Here is a 21,274-nt window from a genome sequence, read left to right on the forward strand (position 1 = left end):
TGTCGGCCTGTCTTTTGGCGCTCTCACCCCTTTGTGTAACGCCATCTGTTTGAGTCTAGGTGAGGCCACGACTCACTCTTACCCAGCAGAAGGTGACAGCGGTGACAGCTGCCGCTTCTGTGACTCTGCTAGCACCCACATAAGACTTAAGCAGCTCACTCTCCTGCTAGCTCCAGAGTTGGAACTACCTATAGGGAGAAGCACATGGCAGGCTCTAGGTGGCCTCCAGGACTTGCAAGTGGCTTACAGCCAACATAAGCCGAGAGGCTGGGCTCCTTGCTCCGTTCCACATGCAAAGGGAAGTGAATTCTGCTAGCAGCAGAAGCAGCTTGGAGAAGGCTCCTGCACGGGCTTCCAGGTGAGAACACCCTGTGAAAAGAAACGCTAAGCGCAGAGACACCAGCCAAGCAGTTCCGGACTCACAGTGTCCTGCAGACGCTGTGAAAGAACACAGTGTGTTTGAAGTTGCCGATCTTTAAGGCTCAGTAAGAGAAAATGAAAACATCCAGCCTTACAGACGGCGGACAGTAGGCATGAAAAGAACACTGAGCGATGCCTGGCTGGTAACAACGCAAGAATGTGGAATTGCTTGCAGGACATAGGGGACCTAGATCCTAGAACTTACGAAAACTGCTGCCCCAACACCTCCCATCAAGAGCACCTATCACCCCATCCCTAGCACCAGTGAAAACTCAATGTGCGTCTTTCTAGACCAAGGGTTGACAGAGTGGGACCTCAGGAGGAGGGAGCTGAGCCATGACGATGTGAACTTCATAACCAGACAGATCTCTACCCTCTGGAGCCTCATCCCTGCCTGTGCAAACTAAAGCTTGTAACATCTACTCGTCTGTGTGGAGTGTAGGCAAGAGGCACAAGCTCAGAGACAGCATGGAGTCTGTGCTGTCTCCCAGACAGACTGCCAGCCGCCACTGCTACGTCTTCTTCTGTTTTGCCTGGTTAGGGTTATGCCTTTTTTGGGATTCTTTTGGATAGGATCTTTTGGCAAGGTAGTTCTCTGCAGGGGCTTACAAGGTCCACACTGTAGCCCGAATCCTAGGAAATTCTAACTGGTCTGTTGTAACTGCTCAGCAGCGCAGGGAGGCCAGGCACTGCTTCCTGAAATGATTTACTATTTCCTCCTCTATGGGAGTACTTGGTCTTTCTGAGTGGGGACTTACCAAACCCACCAGGAAGTGAGAAGGGCCCCAAACTCTCCAGGCAGCCATTAGTCTGCTTGGCCTAACTCCATGCTCCCCTCCCCCTATCAAGTCTTCCCTCTTTTGGGCCTCAGCTTCCAGAGCTCAGAGACAAAGGGACCTCAAACCCTGGGGTACAGTAAGCATACCAGTGCTTTCTGAAGACTGGGGACCCTCAAGGAAGCCTTGCACAAAGGAGAGGTTCCTAACAAATCTTACTTTTCTACTGGGCTTCTGACTGCTCAGAGCCCTTCTACTGTACAAGCCTTCTTCTCTGGATGCCTCAGTGGAGCAAGAAGCAGGGACCAGGCGGTACTTATGAATTTTATATTATCGGCAGAGACCAAATAGCACATTTGTCTAATACTGCATGGCTTTGGTTATCTAGATCTGATAGATACATACTTTCCTGGTTTAGGCTGTGATAACTGTGTACTGCTGCCCGAGGTGGCTGGCTTCACAGCCATAGAGTCCGAAAGTCTAAGGTGAGGGCCAGCCTGACTGGGGTCTGATGTGGTTCTCGTCCAGGGTGATGGAAGGGGAGCGCAGGCGCATACTCTAGACATTCACCTATTATAGCGCAGGAGTCAATGAACTCCTACATGATAGTCAAGTACTCTACACCCAGAACCCTGAACAGCTAAGTCACTTGTTCTAAATCACTTGTCCCATTCATGAGGGGTTTTGCCTCTATGCCCCTATCACTTCCCAAAAGGAAATACTCTGTATATAGCAACCACAGACTCTCTTTCTACAACATACATAATGTAATACGTGTGTGGACAAAGATAAGTAAGTTCTTATTTTAGGATTCAATAGTGTGTGTGTGTGTGTGTGTGTGTGTGTGTGTAGTGGCATTTTATTTGTATTTTAGTGACTAAAGCTTGCCTGAAGATCAGAGAGTAAAACAGCCCCACTGGTCAGCCTTACAGACCAGGCAGTGGTAACACACACCCAGTAGCCACTCTAGTTGCCATAGAAACCTGGCAGTGCTTTCCTTTAATCCCAGTGGTGCAGGCCATTAATCCCAGCCCTAGAGAAGATTATAAAATGGGAGGGGACAGCTCTCACTCTCTGTCTCATTCTGAGATTCCTGGAGGCAGGATTGCCATTTTCAGGATGCGGTAGAGGTACGAGTCAGAGGCCGACTGCTTTGCTTTTCGGATCTTCAGGTTGAACGCCAATTTCTCTCTCTGAGTTTTTATTAATCGTGCTTCATATGTTTATTTATTATTTGGATCAGATATGGTGGCACATGCCTATAAGGCCAGTGCTGATGAGGAGAATCACAAGTTTGAGGCCAGTTTGGGACTACAGTGTGACAGACACTGTCCAAAAAGAACTGGGGAGGGAAAAGGAGGGAGGTAAAAAAAAAAGGAAAGGAAAGGAAAGGAAAAGAAAGAAAAGAAAAGATTTGATATTTAGGAGACAGTGCTCTCAAAATGACAGGCCTCAGAGGCTAAGGCCTCCAGTGTTTCAAATGGAACAGAGACCCGCAGAGGTGAGCAGTCTGGTGACAGGCAGTCAGGTCTCTCAAGTCCTCAACTGCTCTCTGCACACTGACACTATGACTCTTTTCCACCCAGAAGGGGCTGTTTGCTTTCCTTTTGACTTAGTCAACCCTTTGAGCTCCTGGGCAAGTACTAGTTTACTGGAAGGTGCTGCGACAACCTTGGCAGGAGGCAGAGGAAGCAGACCCTCGGCTTGCCTTTGGTCCTGCAGTGTGACCACACAGGTTGAGGGACTGTTCCTCCTTTTGAAGCTCTCTCCTCTTTATGGCCCAGCTTCCTCCTTGGATTGCTTCCAGCTCTCCAGGCCCAGCCTTAGCTCTCCACAGTGAAGCACCACAGCCTTTGACAGCAGCTGGGATCATTCAAGATGAGAGACACAAGAGACAGGAATCTTCAGGTAGCTCCAAACAGGCTCTACTCTAGACTTCAGGATCATGGCACTGGGGATGATGCGGCAGGGGGCACAGAGGTTGGGGAAACAGCCCAACTTCCTCTTTTGGTAGGTGGAAGAAGAGAACCACAGCATAGACATTCAGAGCTTGGTAGAACAGGAAGTGTCCTGAGATGCCCCAAGCCCCTTTTCCTCTTTCATGATGCCCAGAAGGCTCAGAGAAGAAGGCTATGAGGGCAGGATGGTGGTCTGCACCGTGCTAGGCACATCTGCTCATATCACGGTCTCGAGGTAATTCTCTTGGCAGGGCATTGATTGAGGCAATAAATAAGTAAGAAACAAACAGGGCTTTGATATCTAGCAATTCTCCTGCTTCAAGTGCTGGGATTACAAGCGTGCACCACCTTGTCTGGCTAAAGGGGAAAGAAAAACACAGATAAGAAAACAGAGTTCTAGCATGCAAGATAGAGGCAGTTTACATGTGGAAGTTCCAGCTAGCCACTGGCTCACCTGCCAGGAGGAGCTCTCCTGTTTCTGGGGCAGGAAGGGGGTCGGACTTAGCTGTGAGTGGCTCTGCATGCATTTCAAGGCCAGATGCTCTCAAGTCTTTCCCCACGGTTTATTCTGATTGCTACATTCAAATGCTGCCCCCAAACGTGGTCAGCCTTGATTCCTGCTAGGTCAACATGTGGTACTGCTTATGCCTACATGGGGCCTAATTCCTCTGTCCTAACTAATCAATTTTCCTCCTTAACTAGTTAACAAATTGCCCCAGGATGTCTGTGTCCAGTGTCCTCTGTGACAGAAACAACATGGGCACTGTCGTGCTTGGATACAAAACTCCACAATGAACTTCAAGTCCCAGGAAACAAATATATTAGTTAGGCTGTGAGTACCAGAAGGGAAGGAGAGGCTAACCCATGGTCTGTGGCTGTCTTTAGCCAGGACATTTTTAGGATCTCTCTCTCTCTCTCTCTCTCTCTCTCTCTCTCTCTCTCTCTCTCTCTCTCCCTCCCCCTCTATCTCCTGAATATAATTCAGCCAGGCTTACAGCGATAGGACTGTAGCTCTGAGTTGACAAAATACACTTCTGCACCCAGTTAGAGGAGGATCTCAATGAGTCACTTCCCCTGCTTGACTTCCTCTTTCACTGATACAGTATCCCCAGTGGAGTGGGAGGGAGAGATAACCAGATCAGGGCTGGGACCTCTTTTGTAGAAGCAGAGGGTGTGTGCTTGGGTATTTCTTTCTTGCCAGCAGCTGCTCCTTCATTGCCCCCTTCCCTCCCCAATCAAAAACCCGATCTTCACTTTCCTTTACAAAAGGTTCCTAGTTTTCCCCACGACAGGCGGCAAGTCAAAAAAAACCTAATTGCTCTCTAGATCAGGCGGGACAGAAGGGCTGCAGTTCTCCAGTTAAAGTATTAAGGATCATGGCAGTGTGCAGTGAGCAGCAGGTATTGACTCTCATCAATGTCATTGGGAGCCAATGGCTTCCGTGATATATACATAGATGCAGAAGTACTGGATCGCATAATGTATATCTCATTGCACAGAGCTGGGAGCCATGTTTGTGTGCAGGGGAGAAGGCACTGACATATCTCAAGGTCAAGTGAAGTCAAGGCACAGTGTGCTCACTGACCTAAGACCTGCACCTGCGTCCTTTCCCCCATCCTTTTGATGAACTCCTGTGCAGGTGGACAGAAGGGGGCTGCTGGAGAGGCAGTGAGGGTCTAGTACCAGCAATATCGTTATGTGACCTTTGGCGTATCTTCCAGTCTTCTGGAGCTTATAGAAAATGGAAGGGGCTCATGGAGATCTCAGGCCTTCTCCAGTTCTAGTAGCTTATGTGTTTTTCTGAGCTGTGGAGTCTCTTTTACCCACAAGGGGAGGAAGTGGGACTGTGGTTTCCTTAACCTTGAGCTGAAATGAGTAGATAAAACAGAGGTACTCGGGCTGCAGGGAAGGAAGGGGCGTGAAGAATCCTCATTGGAAACTGGTGTTAGATATCAAAGCAAGAGTCACGCTTACAATACTGAATGCTAGATAAAGCAGCCGCAGCAAACTCTGGCCCCTTCCCCATGGGTGGAAGCCAAAGGTCTTTCTCCACTCCTTCACTGTAGAAGGGACCATACAGTCTCTCTCTTCCAGTTGCTGTCTGAGATGCAAACCAGATTGGGTTTCCCCAAAGACATCATTCCATTGGTTTCCTCAGAGGACTGGTTCTGAGATCCCCATTCTTCACACCCAATACACAGATACTACAATAGATGCAGAGGGTCTCTTGCAGAAAACGGCATGATGACACGTGAGCATCCTCCCCAATACTTTATTTTCAGTTGTTTTTTGTTTTTTTGTTTTCAGACAGGTTCTCTCTATGTAGTCCTGGCTCCCCAATACTTTAAAAAAATCTCTAATACTGATAAGGCCAAATACAAAGTATAATTACTATATTTTTATCATGTAGAGAATGCTAAGAAAAAATCTGCATAAGCAGTTCAGACACACATTTTTCAATACTTCTGATCTGTGGCTGACTCAATAATACACATGAATAAAAAGGGCTAAGTGTATTGTTTTGTGTTCAGTAGTAAAAACCGTAGAGAAAACTCAGAGAGAGAAATTCTTTAGCGCAAATGAGGAACCAGGTTTTGCTTATTAAAAAGTTTGGGAGCTGGAGAGAGGGCTCAATGGTTCAAAGCACTTGCTGCTTTTGTAGAGGATCGGGGTTCACTTCCCAGCACCTAGATGGCAGATCACAACCACCACAAGTAGAAAGTTCCAAGGGTTCCAATGCCTTCTTCTGACGTCCCCAGATGTCGGGCACACACACATGGTACACACATAAACAAGCGGGTAAAATACCCATACACAGAAAATAAGTCCATACTGTGCCTTGTTTGACTAGGAAGCTATTTCAGACAATCAGACAGAACTTGACTGAAGTAAGAGAGTTTGTGTTTGTTACATACATCCTTCAACTTGCTCCACCTTGTTCCCCTCCCACCCCTCCAAACCAAATCTCTTCCATTGAGTTCACCTGGTCTGTTGCTGCAGCCCCTGGCATTCTTTTATATGTATTTTCACATGCATAGGTGTTTTGCCCACATGTATGTCTATGCATCATTTGTGTGCAGTCCCCAAGAAGGCCGGAAGGTGTTGAATCCCTGGAACTGGAGCCACAGAAGGTTGGGAGCTGCTATGTGGGTGCTAGGGATTGAACCCAGGTCCTCTGGAAGAGCAGCCAGTGCTCTTCACTGCTGAGCCATCTCTCCAGCCCTTGCCCTGGCATTCTTAGGCCTCCTTGTGTGCACTTCAGACTATGCCCTCCCTTCTGGGCTTGTCCTCTGGTTATTCTGTGTGTCTCACCCCTTTAGCAATGCTGACCACCACTCAAGAGAACTGGTACCTGCTAGGGTCTGAATGTGTCCTGCAGGAGTCTGTCTGCACGAAATCTAATCTTCATGTTTGTATCTGGAGAAGTAATTAGGATGAGCTATCAGCTGATGCTGGGGAGTGGGCTCTGCTGGTAAATTTGGCTTCCTATGAAGTGGTAGAGACTTAAGTTCGCACACTGGCTCTATGAGATACCGCTCCTCAGCATGCTACAGTATACCAGGAAGGCCCTCGTCAGCCATGGAGCAAACACTGGGACTGCACTGGCTTCTCACCAAATATGGTTTTCAGGGATGGAAGACACTGGACCTGCAGACTGACCAGAAAAATGACATGTGTGGTAGGGCGGTAAGGTAAGAAAACCGGGTTTGGAAAAGTAGCTGGTTCAGGTTAACTACATGCTTGCTTCACTTGGGTCTGTGTTTTAGTACAAATATTTCATATATCTATGTTAAAATGGTAATGACTCATTCTAAATTAATATAATTCCAGCTGAAACAAAGGAACATAGAGTTTTAGTTACTTGAGGCTTTAATTTAGATTTCTAACTATTTTTGATGGTGGCAATCGGTTCCCAACCTAGGTCACACCTCTGTGACCAGCTTGGCATGCTAAGTGGCGGAGTACTTGTCTAACACATGTGAAGTCCTGGGTTCTATCCCTAGAACCATAGAGGGGATTAAAAGCCTTCCATAACTGTTTCTAACAGTTTCTAGCAGTGTTCCTAACCTTCCTAACGCTGTGATCCTTTCATACAGTTCCTCATGTTGTAGTGACCCCCAACCATAACATTATTTTTGTTGCCACTTCAGAACTGTTATAAATCATAATGTAAATATCTGCACTCTCCAAAGATCTTAGGAGACCCCTGTCAAAAGGTCATTCAGCCCCTGAAGGAGTCATGACCCATACATAGGTTGACAGCCACTGCTCCAAAGGCTTCTCTCACTGGAGGTGACGGAGCTAAGCTAAGGTGCCGCAGTGGTAGCTCTAGGGTGGAGGTCAGGGACTTGACAACGGCTTTCCGGAGAGACAGGGAGCACCATTCGCAGTCCTGAGCACCTGCAAGATGGTTAGCTGCTGCCGAAGGCCTATGTGTGTGGTCGCCGTTCTTTCCTCTCCATAAGCAGCTCCACCTTCCAGCAGAGCAAGGCTGCAGCCCGGCAGCACTGCCTGTGTGAGGCCCCGGCCCAGCACAACAGCTCTGGCAGAGTCTAAACAAATCACCCAATCAAAACACCTAATTATGGGGCAGGCTGGAGCCAGGCAGTGGGCCCTGTTGGTGGCCCTGATGCTTAGCAGTTAGGCTGAAGGCATCTCCGAGACCAGCCACAGCTGATCCCAGTTCCTAATCACCAGTCTCCTGTGGTGATTAGACTGAGGGGAACAGAGAGAGCTCAGCACGGCTCCTCCTATCTGCTCTGGAGCAGCAGAAGCAACTCCAGGAAGATGACAGAGGGAAGATGTTCCTCCGGGTCTGGAGTCTGCTGTTGGGGACCCAACTGCCTTGTCAATGAGAGACACTGCATCATTCACACAATTGTGCAGGGTGACTGTTGCCACAAAACTTTAAAATTCTTCGCTCTTAGACAAGCACCAAACAGGGAAAGGCAGGCAATGCACCTGCAAATCCAGGCTCCCCCCACCCTGCCACCCACACCCCCCCCCCCCAAAAAAAAATGTTCCTTCAAGTCTATGCAATTATCACACCTATGCTCAATGCTCGGGCAACTTCCTCAGTGATATTCCTGTAAAACCAGTTTCCAACTGAGAAGTGAATCTCAGTGAGGCATTGGCTAGATCGGGTTGGCCTGTGGACGTGCCTGCGGGGTGGAGGGCACTGTTCTGGCTGCTGATAAAGGAATACCTAGGGATTGGCTAGATTGGGTTGGCCTGTGGACAGGCCTGGGGGTGGGGTACAGGGCACTATTCTGGCTGCCTTGATTGATATGGGAATACCTAGGCTGAAAGCGGACAGCACCATTCCCTGGGTTTCAGTCCTGGATTGTACGAGAACAGAGAAAGGCAGCTGAGCACCAGACATGCACACATTCATTCTTCCTATTTCCTCCCTATTCCTGACTAGAGACATGATGTGACTCGCAGCTGTTTTAGGTCCTTGCCTTGCCTTCCTCATCCAGAAGGACTGCAATCCGGAATGGAAAGCTGAATAAACCCTTTCTCTCTTATAGATGCTTTGTCAGAGTACTCAACCACAGCAGCACAGTTGTAACTAGCACCCCGAAGATCTCCAAGGGTTTTTTGTTTTGTTTTGTGTTTGTGTGTGGGGGTGTGTGTTTGGTTTTAGTTTTTGTTTTCATTTTTCAAGACAGGATTTCTCTGTGGAGCCCTGGATGTCCTGGAACTAACTCTGTGGATCTGACTGGCCTTGACTTCAGAGATCTGCCTGCCTCTGCCTCCCAAGTACTTCGATTAAAGGAGTGTGCCACCATGAGCATGTTGAGTCTTACTGATGGGTCACAGGTGAGTATGTTCAGTGGGGGTGCTCACTAAGATGGCAGTGGGAGAGTTTGCGTTGAGATCTGAAAACTCAAACAAAGAAGCATTTCCCCCTGAAGCCCCCTAGTTGAGTCTCAAAGCTCTGCTGAGAGTGGACATTTTAGCAGTGCAGAGTTGAGCTGGCAACTGCCTGGCGAATTCAGTGGAGTCCAGGCTCTCAGTTTCTCCAGAGTCAGTTCACAGGATGCCCTGGAGAAGAACGGTTTCTCACTGGCTGTGTTGCAGAAGGATGGAGCTATTGTGGATAAAAGTGTCCTTAGCACACACAGTACTGACTGGGTGGAGGATTTGGCAGCACTGAGAGTTTAGATTAAAACTGCACAGTTTGGGGGGTTTGGCTGAGGATGTCATACGTATGAGAAGAATGTCCAACAGCCAGACAGACTGTCTTTGAGACACTGTACTTATTAATAAGCCACACTGAATACAAAGCCCAAAACTTCAAGTCAAGACTGATATTTACTGGAGATTTAGGGAAATCTTTGTGGACACTGAGATCTCAACAATTAAAGTAGAATGATATGGTCTCGGCTACCTGAGTAGTGAGACCCTGTCCCACCACCAATCCGCCCCCCACAAAGTGTACAATAATAATTCTGACCTCACTAATGAGGTGAAGTCGTCTAACTTGGGGAGCTGAATTTAAATAATATCCACTGTTGAGTATCGGGCAGCCTTTGGGTACTCTTCACAATGCAGCTACCCTGGTTCCTCACAGGATGTAATACCACACAGGGTTGTTTGGGGGGTTTTACTCACACAGCACCTGGTGTACATGGACAATCACTGAATGTCCTCTGTTAATATTCTAGAGGCTCCATGCAATGCACCATGCAAATAACTGTGATTATCTTTCTAGGCAAGGGCTGCCAATATACAGAGTGCCTTCATATAGCAATAATTATCAGCTCCACACAATTACAGCATTCACAGAGGCAGCTCCACTCTGGGATTCAGCTGGGAGATTAGTATCATTTGCAATGACTACATTCCAGGCTGCCAACCTCACAAATTAGAGACCAACTGGAGACAGGCAGTACATGAATCAGCCGCTTCCCTGGGGAGGGTTTCTGAAGGCAGCCAAAGCCACAAGGGCTCCAACCTGAGAACTTTTGATGTGTCAGCAGACGGCTCTTCCTCTCACAATGACAATAACCATACTGTCACGCTGTCCCGTGCAGTCTAGGGTGTGCACGGTGCAGGAACCACTCTGGGACAAAGAGAACACGCTGTCATCCCAGCTGTCAGCCATGAAGATGTTCTCCATGTAAACACAGCCTCCTTTGAGGACTCTCCTACATTCCACCCACCCCCTCTCTTCCTGACACTCACCAAGAAGCTTAAGGGGCAAGACATCATTAAACAATCAAGTGTTCAACAGGTCCAGGGATTGGCACACAGCTCAGAGCGGCTTATGAGCTCGGGTGGAGACTGGGCCTTATTTTTCCCTCATAGCTCTCTGATCCTGAGACTGACCTCTGGCAAAGTTCTTATTTCTTGTTCTGGGTTCAACATCAAGTGTGGGAAGGAAACGGAAGCTTTCAGAGAAGGCCCAAGGAGAAGATGAACGTGCCGATCAGTGCTCCACACTGTCATACAAACCAACGATTTGGCCCCAGAGAAGAGACTAGACTGCCGTTAGATGAAAATGAGCAGGCTGCTCTCCATCTTCACAGAGGAAAACAAGGAGGAAGTAAGCTTTGCTCTCGATTCTGAGCCATGGGGTGAGGCAGCTCTGTTTCTGTGTCTCTGCATCTCTGAAAGCCTGCAGCAGATCATCTTGCTCTCAGTTTTACAGGATGGGGAGCAAACGTCCTGCCCTGGTCTCAAAGCTCAGGCTGTGCGTTTCTCCAGTCACATGTTCTGTGCCCCTTTCCCCTTTGTGGCACGCAGTCCTTTCGACAGTTAGGCCGCTATTATGCCAGCTCGTCTACACATGTCATTGTTACCATCCCCATTGCACAAAGGGGGAAACTGAGGGTTGGAGAGGGTAAACCGTAGGTGCGAGGCAATATGTTTTGTAGGGACAGGATTTGAACCCAGAGAGTCTGACTATAGGAAGTGGGTTCTGGGCTGCAAATTCTCCGCTGTAGTCGTATTTTTTGTTCTATCCAGGCTAAATAACTCTACCAATTTTCTTTGTGTCTCTATAAAGAAAAAAAAAAAGTTCCAGCATCATTGTGACCCCAGGGCCCCTCTCTGGCCCTCCCCAGATTGCTTTTTTATCTTCTGACTGCAGCAACTTAAACCAACTAATATCACCGTAGGTGCTGACCCTATTCTTTGTGGAGAAACTAAAACACGGGTTATCTTGTTTTCTCTTCTCTATAGCCCTCGTGGGGCTGACTGGGTGGGGAACGATCACTTCAGCAGCATAGACAACTGTTTAAAGGCACAGAGCTACCACCTAAACTTGGGACCCAGTACCCCGGCACTTTTCTCTCTTCCGGTATATGTTTTTCCCTTCCCTTATTTATTTCTTTTTGGTTTTCAGAGACAAGGTCTTGCTAGATAGCTGGGGCTGGTTTACACTCTCCATCCTCCAGCTCCAGCTTTCTGAGGGCTGGGGTTACAGATAGACACCACCATGCCTGGCTTCCCTTCCTGTCTGAGTCTTCACAGCATGGTTCTCATGGCAGAGGACACTCCCCAGGCATCGGCTGCTGTTAGCTTGCTCTGCTCATTCTGAGTGCATGCATGTATTCGTTTGTTTTACACCCGATGTGTGTGCTCTTGTTTGAGTGGCTTCAGAAGTCTCTCAGCTACTGGTTCACCCTCCCTTGCATTCATTCCCCCAAGCCCAGTCCTCCCTTTGATAAAATTACTCTGGACCATGCCACTGTCCTGCTTCAAATTCTTCAGAGTTGCCACATCCCTGCCTGCCTCTCCTCCCCCTGCTAACACGCAGCCTCGGAAGCTGCCTCACTGTCCACGCATGTCCTGCAATTCTCTGTGGGGCCCTGGCCCACTTTGCTTCTCTACTGGGGTTGTTCACACCCTCTTAACTGGGGTGTTCATTCCCTCTTAACTGGAGTGTTCATAACCTCTTTACTGGGGTGTTCATACCCTCTTAATTGGGCTGTTCATACCCTCTTTACCGGGGTGTTCACACCCTCTTAACTGGGGTGTTCACACCGTCCTTTTCTACTCCCTGGAATTAAAGGACACGTTAAGACCCAGCTAAGACTTACCCTAAGAGTCAGGGAATTTTCCAGAACTTCCTTTCAGAATCGCAAATCTCTCCTGGCAACTCTCACAGGTTCCTTATCTAGATTCCCCCAGAGCACTGTACGGTCCTTAGGGATAAGGCTCTGTGTCTTGTACTAGCTTTGTCTTCTAACGGAGCACATGGTGGATGCCATGGAAATGCATAAAATAAGAAAGATAATGCATAAAGTCAGAATGAGGGAGCTGGTGAGAGCGCGCTATTCCTCAGAGAGTAATCATACTTGCTGCCTATGCCTGATAACCTGACTTCAAGGCCTGGAAACCACATGGTTGAGGAAAAGGACAAACTCCTCAAGCTGTCCTCTGACTGTTGCACATTCAAGTGCATGTGTGCACGCAAGTGCGCACACAAACACACCATGAAATTAAAATATTAAAACATTTTTAAACGAATAGAATGAATGAACCCTCTTCTACTGCCTGCTAGCCTTTTAGGTCCAATCTCAATCATTTCCTTCCACATCCATTTTTACATTGTATTGCGAACATTCAACTCCTGTCACTCTGAGACTTTCCCAGGGAGGAAGTACAACCCCGCGAGCATACAGTCCAGTCATGGCAGGAGTCCTCTGCCAGCTTCCACCTCAGGTGAATTCTGTCACAACAAAATGTTTTTTCTTCACGTGATCTGGAGCCGCTGTCCATTCCTCTTCTACTTGCATGAGATCTCCCTTAGGGCAATTCTAGGCATGGAACTTACTTAAGAAAGAGCTCTGGAGCTGTCCACCCTCCATCCGCTCAGCCTTCTAGTGAGTGCTGAGCATCTCAGAAGGACATGGCTTTGCGCTTGGCACTGGTAGATTCAGCAAGAGACTAGAGTCTGCCCTCCAGGAGCTCAGCTGAGAGCAAAGAAGACAATCCCAACCCTTATACACACGCTCCCCCTGCCACTTAAAACATGGTAAGGAGGAAAGATGAACTCGACCCACAGACAGTGACTCATCCGAGCTGAGGCCGCGAGGATCCACGCAATGTTGTCATCCAGACAAGAAGAGAGGAGGGACCTAAGGTGCTAGAGGCCACAAGGCCACCCACAAGTGGTAAGGGAGCACTGGGCAGGAGACAGCTGACAGCGTTTTCTCAATAAGGGAAATCCTTTGTTCTCAAAGGCCTGTGCAGGTTGGCGAGATAGCCTAGGGAGTAAAGGCGCTTGCGGACAACCCTCAGGATCTGAGCGCCATCTCTGGGACCCACATGGTAGGAGGTGACAATGCGCAACAGTGGATCAGTTGTCCTCTGATCGCACAGGCACATGCCCAACCCACGTAAAAAATAAATTTTTTAAAAGCCTGTTTTAATAAGCTCTATTCATTTTTGAAATGAAAAAAAAGTTATGACCTTCCTCTATTGATAACAGGAAAAAGCCTAGTCTCACCTAAATAGTGCTGGAAAGACCCCCTAAATAACCCCATTGTCACCCGGCAGTAACTATATCTGATACAATTTCAGGTATGTATGTATGTATGCATACATGGGAATGGGGTTGTCTTCCCCCCAACACTGTAAAATGTCTGAGGTCAAAGATTTTGCTTGAATCGCAAGGGCCTAGGTCAGCCTGGGGTCCATGGAAATGGGCATGCAGACACTTGCTGAATGAACTGGCTGGACCCCGCTCCCTGTCGGGAACTGTCATATACCAGGGATAAAGAAATGACCTAGACCTTCAAGCTAGTAGGCTTGGGATATTCTGTGCTGTGATCTTGTTTCTAACAAAGCCATTTTTGAAGTGGTAGGAAACTTTCTGTTTCAAAGATTGGGAAACAAAGACCTTAGACAGGCTGAGGAGTGAGCTTTTTAGACCGCTGGGCAGGAATGTCCCTGGGAAGGCAAAGCTGCTGGCCATCCTCCTCAGCTACTCTAGCTTCTCCAACAGGAGCCCCAGCTGGCCTTCTGTACATTGAACAGAACAGTGACACACCGAGGGACACCCACTGTCATACATGATGCACAGGATCACACGAAAAACACACAGGCACATGTGATAACATTCATACAATACACAGCAAAACCCACAACTGCCCACAGGGCTATAGATCAGTTAGTAGAGTGCTTGCCAGGCCCCGAGTCTACCCCCAGTGCTATCAAACAAGTGTAACAACAAAACAAGAGCCTCTAAGACAAGTGTGGTAGCACACCTGTAATCTTAGCACTTGGGAGGTGAAAGCAGGAAGATGAGGAGTTGAAGGCTAGCCGGGTCTATAAGAGACCCTGACTCAAAAACAAACAAGCAAACACCCCAAAAAACAAAGAAATCACACACAACACACAGTCTGGCATACTTTAATCACATAATTCTCAGCACAGAGCTAGTCATGCATGTTCAAATAAACACCATGAAACACAACACAAGAAGGGAGCACCACTATACATGCTTAATTGCACACAACCATGCCCACGTACTTACCCATCACACACTGGCATGCATTCAGTCACACGCACACCTAAACACACACACACACACACATACATACACACACAGGCATGCATTCAGCCACATGCACACCTAAACACACACACACATACATACACACACAGGCATGCATTCAGCCACATGCACACCTAAACACACACACACATACATACACATACAGGCATGCATTCAGCCACATGCACACCTGAACACACACACACATACACACACACACAGACATGCATTCACCCACACACCCACATACAACCTTACCTACACTCAAACCGGCATTCCTACTAAACATACATGAATGCACACAGCACAAGCTCACATGCTTAGACTCACACACCCAGCCTCAGCTGTTAAAGTGGTAGCACCCACATTTTCCATCTGTTTCAAAACAGGAAATCTGTCGGGGGCAGTGGGTGTTGGTGACGAGAGAGTTGCCAAGAAGGGTCCAGGTGCAGGGCTAGACTCCGAAGGACACCATTTTTTATCTCCTTCCCAGGCAGGAAAGCTGAGCTGGATAAAGTCCCGACTTGGCCCAGGTCCCACACAGGATCAGTCCTGGCTAGAAAGGCTCTCAACCGCTCACCCGTGGAGCCACCCAAGTCACACGGTGTTTGCCCCTTGGCCAGCATCTTGAATTTGAGGCCAGATCATCTGGGAGGTTATCATGTGCCCATTTTACAGATGAAGAACTGAGATCAGAGCTTAATTTTCATGTTCCAAGGTCCCAAAACAGACAGATCACCCAACTGTCAGGACGGTCACAACCCAAATCTCCTGTCCTCATTCTGAACACAAGAGTTGGGCTTAGACAGCCAGGCATGGGAAGGAAAGGGAACTGCTGCAGGATCACTTCACCTCATGGCTCACATGACTATTACTGTACTCGCTTGGCTACACACACACACACACACACACACACACTCCCTTTCATACAACACTCTCACACACACTCTCATACAACACATACACACACTCTTTCTCATACACTCATACATGCTCTTTCAACAACACACACACACACTCTGTAACACACATACTCTCTGTCTCTGTCTCTCTCACACACACACATACACACATCTACACACTCACACAAGCTGAAGAAGCCATAGGAAAGTAATTATGTATATAGGCGAATGATCTTTGTGGATCTTTCTCTTTCCCCTCAGACAAAACAAATGTAGCCCAGGCTGGCCAGAAACTCCTTGTGTAGGCAGGGAAGACCTTGAACTTTTGATCCTCCTTTCTGAGTGCTGAGATTACAGGCTGACTCCACTACACACGGGTTAAGGGTTCTGGGGATGGAGCCCAGGGCTTTATGTGTGCAAGGCAAGCTCTCTCTACCACCCCCAGCCCTTCCCTTCCGTATCTGAAAACAATCATGAAAACCATTTTCCTCAGCAGCAGCCCTGTAGTGGACATGGGCCCCCATGCTCTGGAAGCAGAGGCCCTTCGCTATTTTCTATACAAAGGGGTGCTGGAGGGTGCAGTGAGGTGTCTCAGGTGGCCTCCAGACCTGGAGACTAGATCCAGCGATACCATGCATTTGGCTGGAAGGACAGAAAATGGAACTGAAGAGAAGGACCAGACCAGACCACACTCTTCCAAGACAGCCTTGTTGTACGTGACGTCTTTCACAACCGTCTTCATTTCAGATCTCACATTCTGAACAACTGGGTTGTGAAGAGAGGAACAGCAGAGATCACAGGAAAGAGGATGGGCCACACTCGGGAAGGCCTAGAATTTTCTTTCCTGGAGACTTTCAGGATGGAGCTTAGAGACACCGCACTTGGAGACTCTTGTTCTTCTCTCTGGCTTGCCTTGCTCCCCTGTCTGGAACATTGTCCAAATCTCTCCTCCTTTCTCCAAGTACCACCCTTTTATGCCAAGCCCCTCTTGAGCCTTCCAAACTTGACCATTCCCAGAGGTCAGACTATGGTTGGTGACGTCATGCTGTTGGCCATATGAGGAAGCATCTACCAGGGATACTAGATGCCTGAGATGACCTTGGAGGCCATCCAGCTTGTGTTGCTGTTTGTTGTACTGTGTGGACAGAGAGGCAGGGACAGGGTCATTTGGATCTGATGCCACCACTGGGCTAGTGGGGCTGGATCTTGGTGGGCCAGGTTCCCTCTGAGTGCGGGAGAGCTGTCACTGGGGAGCTGACCTGCTGAGGTTGGATGAAGTACCGAGGGCTTGCTCAAGGCTGGTTTCCATGGTCAGCATAAAGGTTCAGGAAGCGGAACCCATGGGAGGAAGAGGGGAGGAGCTGGATGGGGCTGCCGACTCTGACGCTGCTAGGCCACCCAAGTTCAGGGAGTCCATGTCTGTGGGGCCTTAAGAGAGGGAAGAGGAGTGGCCCACTCCTGACTTGTGGGTCAGTGCTGTTCCAAACAGAGACTCCGGGATTTCCTACTCCTAAGGGACCAATCTTCTTCCCAGAGGATGCTGCGTTTGAGGGGTTTCTCACAGCGTGTGGATCCCGGGAATGACTTGAGTAGAGGGGCTTGAAATGAAGTAGACGAGTCTGTCACACTCACCGTGCCAAAGTTCATTTATTAGTAAACAACACTGTCAAGCCTTGGTTGTAGGACTGTGTCTTTGTTTGGGTTTGTTTCTGCTGGTTGAACTATAAGCCTACAGATGTTGCTACGAGGGTCAAATAGTGCATTTTTCAATTTGATGTTAGAGAAAGCACAGAACATAAAAGCCAGAGAAATAGAGATTTTACACTGTCTGAGTTCCTACAGAATCTGAATCAAGTGACCATATCAGTTTATAAATCAGTCCCGGGTAATACCAATCTGCAGTATTTTCAGATGTGTGACAGAAAGGGGGGCTTCTGGGCTTGGAGAGATGGCTCAGGTCTAACCGAGTTTAACTCCCAGGACCCACGCTGAGGAAGGAGCACAGCTACAAATTAACTACAAATGAACACATCAAAGCTACATTGTGTCAGGCATTATACATAACCAAGAGCTGATCTGAGGTGTATGGGAGGGCGAGTGCAGGTTACAAGCAAACACTTAAATAGTACAGGAGGGACATGAGTCAATGAAGCATGTTACCTAGCCAAGATTAAAAGGCTGCAGGTGTATTGCTTTTGTTCAAGGCTAAAGTTCTATCAGCAACCACACAGCTCGCTCCTCCCCAGGATCCACTCTTCTTCCCACTACTATGACTAATTTTCTTTACACAAGCTGAGCTGACCGCTCGACTTCTTTAAAACAGCAAGCGTCTCTTCTGCATGCACAGACGAATAGTTCATGCTCAGGTAGTGAGCCAGCATTCTACCACTGAGCGGCACCCCTGATTTCACACTCACTGGTACAATGTTTCACTGCTGTCTTTCAGACGGGGTCTTGTGTTGTCCAGGCTGGCCTCAAACTTCCACTGCATCTAAGGGTGACCCCACCACAGCTCGTCCAGTCTCTTTGGAGCCATGACCTAACGTTCTGTCTAATTCCATTTTCCTCAGTTTGTGCCTCACTGTTAAGTGTTCTGTCTCATTCCCACCAAAAACCAAGGCACGGTCTCTTCCTCCAAAGAACTTCTCCTTTGCTTCTAAAAAGCCTCCCCTAAACCCTCAACCTCACTTTTCTCTCTAGGGCTGGAGAAAACGCTCCGTATGAGAAATGCTTGGTGCAGAAACAAAGACTTGAGTTCCGATCGATGGCTGTAGCCCACCCAGGAGGATGGGATGAGCAGATGCGAGCAGATGCAAGGGACGAAAGGCGGAAAGCAATAGAGGAACTCACCCACCTCCAGCCCTGCCACACAAGGACACAGGGACTCAGACACCACCACACACAGACAAACCAACAAAACCAGGATGACCATGGTAGCACATATATGTAACCCCAGCACTCAAGAGAAAGAGGCAGGAGGATCTCTGTGAATCCTAGGCCAGCCAGGGCTATAACATGAGACCCTGTCTTGTTAATAAACAAACACATAAATAAACAGAATGAAGTCATTCTAATGCAACACTTCCCTAACACCGTCTCCTGTCCCTAAACTTCCGAAATGGTCTCCTAGATCTCTGGATAATAATGGCTACCATTACTGAAAATTTGGCTGCTGTCTAAACTGCACACAAGCATTCCAATTTATAGAGCTTGGTGTAAACTTAACAAGCTGTCCAAGGTCACTGAGTGAGGAGCCACGAGAGGAGGACTCACTGCACCCCATGTGATGGGCTCCACGAAGGTCGCCTGACCTCTTCACAGCACTCCCCATCACGGACACGCCCCCCCCCCCCCCCCCCCGGCCTCCTTTGCTTTCTCTTCCAGCTCCATCTCACTTGCTCACATCTCCAGACACTTTCGTTCCTTGGGGATCTGCCCATCTTCCTCTATACAAGCCACACACTCTGCAAGAGACCTGAGCCACTTCCTCTTGACATCCTAATCTTCAAATCCCATCCGTTCTTTTCTCTCAAACTTTGAGCTTCCAGAGCAAGCTCCTCCCTGGAAACCCCCCTTAAATACTTTGCCTACATTAAATCTCAGGGCTCAAAATAGGACTCATTATTTTTTCCCCTCCAAAGCTGTCTCTCTCCTGCTTGCTCTGGTTAATGCCAGGCCATCTACCTGCACAATCAAGTTAGAAACCTCAGGTCCAGCCGGGCGGTGTTGGTATATACCTTTAATCCCAGCACTCAGGAGGTAGAGACAGGTGGATCTCTGTGAGTTTAAGGCCAGCCTCCTCAACAGAGTGAGTTCCAGGACAGTTTGGGCTACTCAGAGAAACCCTGTCTCAAAAAAATAAAAAAATAAAGGAATCTCTGGTTCATCCTTGGCTTCTCCCTGTCTCTCATTCCTTACTCTCTGACTATTCCAGTGCTTAACAGATTCACTGCCTCGAGTTTTGCCCTTTCCAACCAGCGACACCATCACCGACATGGTTCTCTCTCTCAGGAGCTCCCTGGTTCAGTCAGGATACACTTCTGCAACTGAGACACAGTGGCCAAGCCCAAGGCATTGATTTTCTGGCAGCCTCGTCTGCCTTAGCTTATTCCCCTCCCTGGCATGTGCCAGTCACATGAGGCTGCTTCTCGGGTGTGTCAGCATGCCACGTTTCTTCACTGTGTGCTAGTAAACTCGTAGTCTGTCTTCAGGACAGTCTGCCTTTCCCATCCCACCGTAGTCTTCTCCATGGCTTTGTCTGCCTCTGCATTCACTCCTGGTTCTCATGCCACCCTGTTTCTGTTTCACGACACAGTGTTTGTCTTCTCGTGAATCTATGATAGACTGGTGTTTGTTTCACAGTGCCAGAGGCTGAACTAAGAGTATCACGTGTTCTAGGAAGTGCTTTCCCACTCAGCCACATTCCCCATCCTATCCATGATACCAAGGGTAGACCATGGTATGCCACGGGTGCTCAATTAAAATAACAGCTTCACACCATTTTGAATCAGCTATGGTCCTTAGTCCTTGTCTCTGTCTCTCTCTCTCTCTCTCTCTCTCTCTCTGTGTGTGTGTGTGTGTGTGTGTGTGTGTGTGTGTGAGAGAGAGAGAGAGAGAGAGAGAGAGAGAGAGAGAGAGAGAGGAAAAGTCAGGGGAGCCAGTTCTTTCCTACCACCATGTAGGTTCTGGGGACTGAACTCAGGTCATTCAGGTCATCGGGTTGGGCAGCAAGTACCTTTACTGAACTGAAGACGGCCCTATTCTTGTGCTTTCCCTCTGCTTTGGTCCCTAAGTGTATTTCTATCTTCCTTCTCCAGAAGTATATCAGTTTCCTGGAGGAAAAGACTGTGTCCTCATTCTGAATGCCTTATCTTCCCGAATGATGTCAGTGATGTTTACTGGATTAAAATAGAAGGAGGCCAAGACAAGTAAAGGACAAGTTCTCGGACTTCAAAATATTAGGTTGTAGAATGACATTGTATGCCAAAACCAAAACCAACCCCCCCCCCCAATGAAAAACAAAGCTCCAGGGATAAGTCACACATTTCTGATGGGAAAGAGTGGAACACGCAGCAGGAGGAAGAACTGTGCTGTAGCAGTGGGTATTTATTTTATCTAGGCATTTTGGAAATGGCTCACAATGCTGATGTGAGTGGGTATCAGGCAGACAGTATTATCAATGGCCCCATCTTCTTAAGGGCAATCTTTTCCTATCAGGCACTGTGGTGGTCTGAATGACAATGACCCCCATAGACTCACAGGAACTGTTACTATTAAGAGGTGTCTTCTTGTTGGGGTAGGTGTGGCCTTGTTGGAGGAAGTGTGTCCCTGGAGGTGGGCTTTGAAGTTCAAATGCTCAGGCCAGGCCTGGTATCACTTTCTCTTCCTGCTGTCTGCCCATCTGGATATAGATCTCTCAGCAACCTCTGCAGCACCATGTCTGCCTTATGCTGCCGTGCTTCCTGCCATGATGGTGATGGACTAAACCTATGAACTGTAAGCCAGCCCCAATGAAATGCTATAAGAGTTGCTGTGGTCATGTTGTCTCTTTACAGCAACAGAGGCAAAGAGTAAGACAGGAATGGGGCATTGCTGTGATAAGTTGGACCATGTTTTTGTTTGGAGGAACATGGAACACTTTGGGACTTTGGGCTAGAAAAGCAATTGGACATTTTAAGTGGGGCTTAATGGGCCATCCTAGTACAA

At 48.2% G+C, this 21,274-nt stretch overlaps 1 protein-coding gene across 2 annotated transcripts in view; it reads right to left on the reverse strand.

Moving 5' to 3' along the window:
* Ubash3b (ubiquitin associated and SH3 domain containing B) overlaps positions 1-21,274 on the reverse strand; it is a 144,773-nt gene that overhangs the window by 55,839 nt on the left and 67,660 nt on the right. The gene's annotated exons all lie outside the window — the stretch shown is intronic.

This window comes from Microtus oregoni, unplaced genomic scaffold (assembly GCF_018167655.1).
Source record: "Microtus oregoni isolate MIOR12 unplaced genomic scaffold, Mior012 000008F_ref0000371, whole genome shotgun sequence".
Classification (NCBI taxonomy): Eukaryota; Metazoa; Chordata; class Mammalia; order Rodentia; family Cricetidae; genus Microtus; species Microtus oregoni.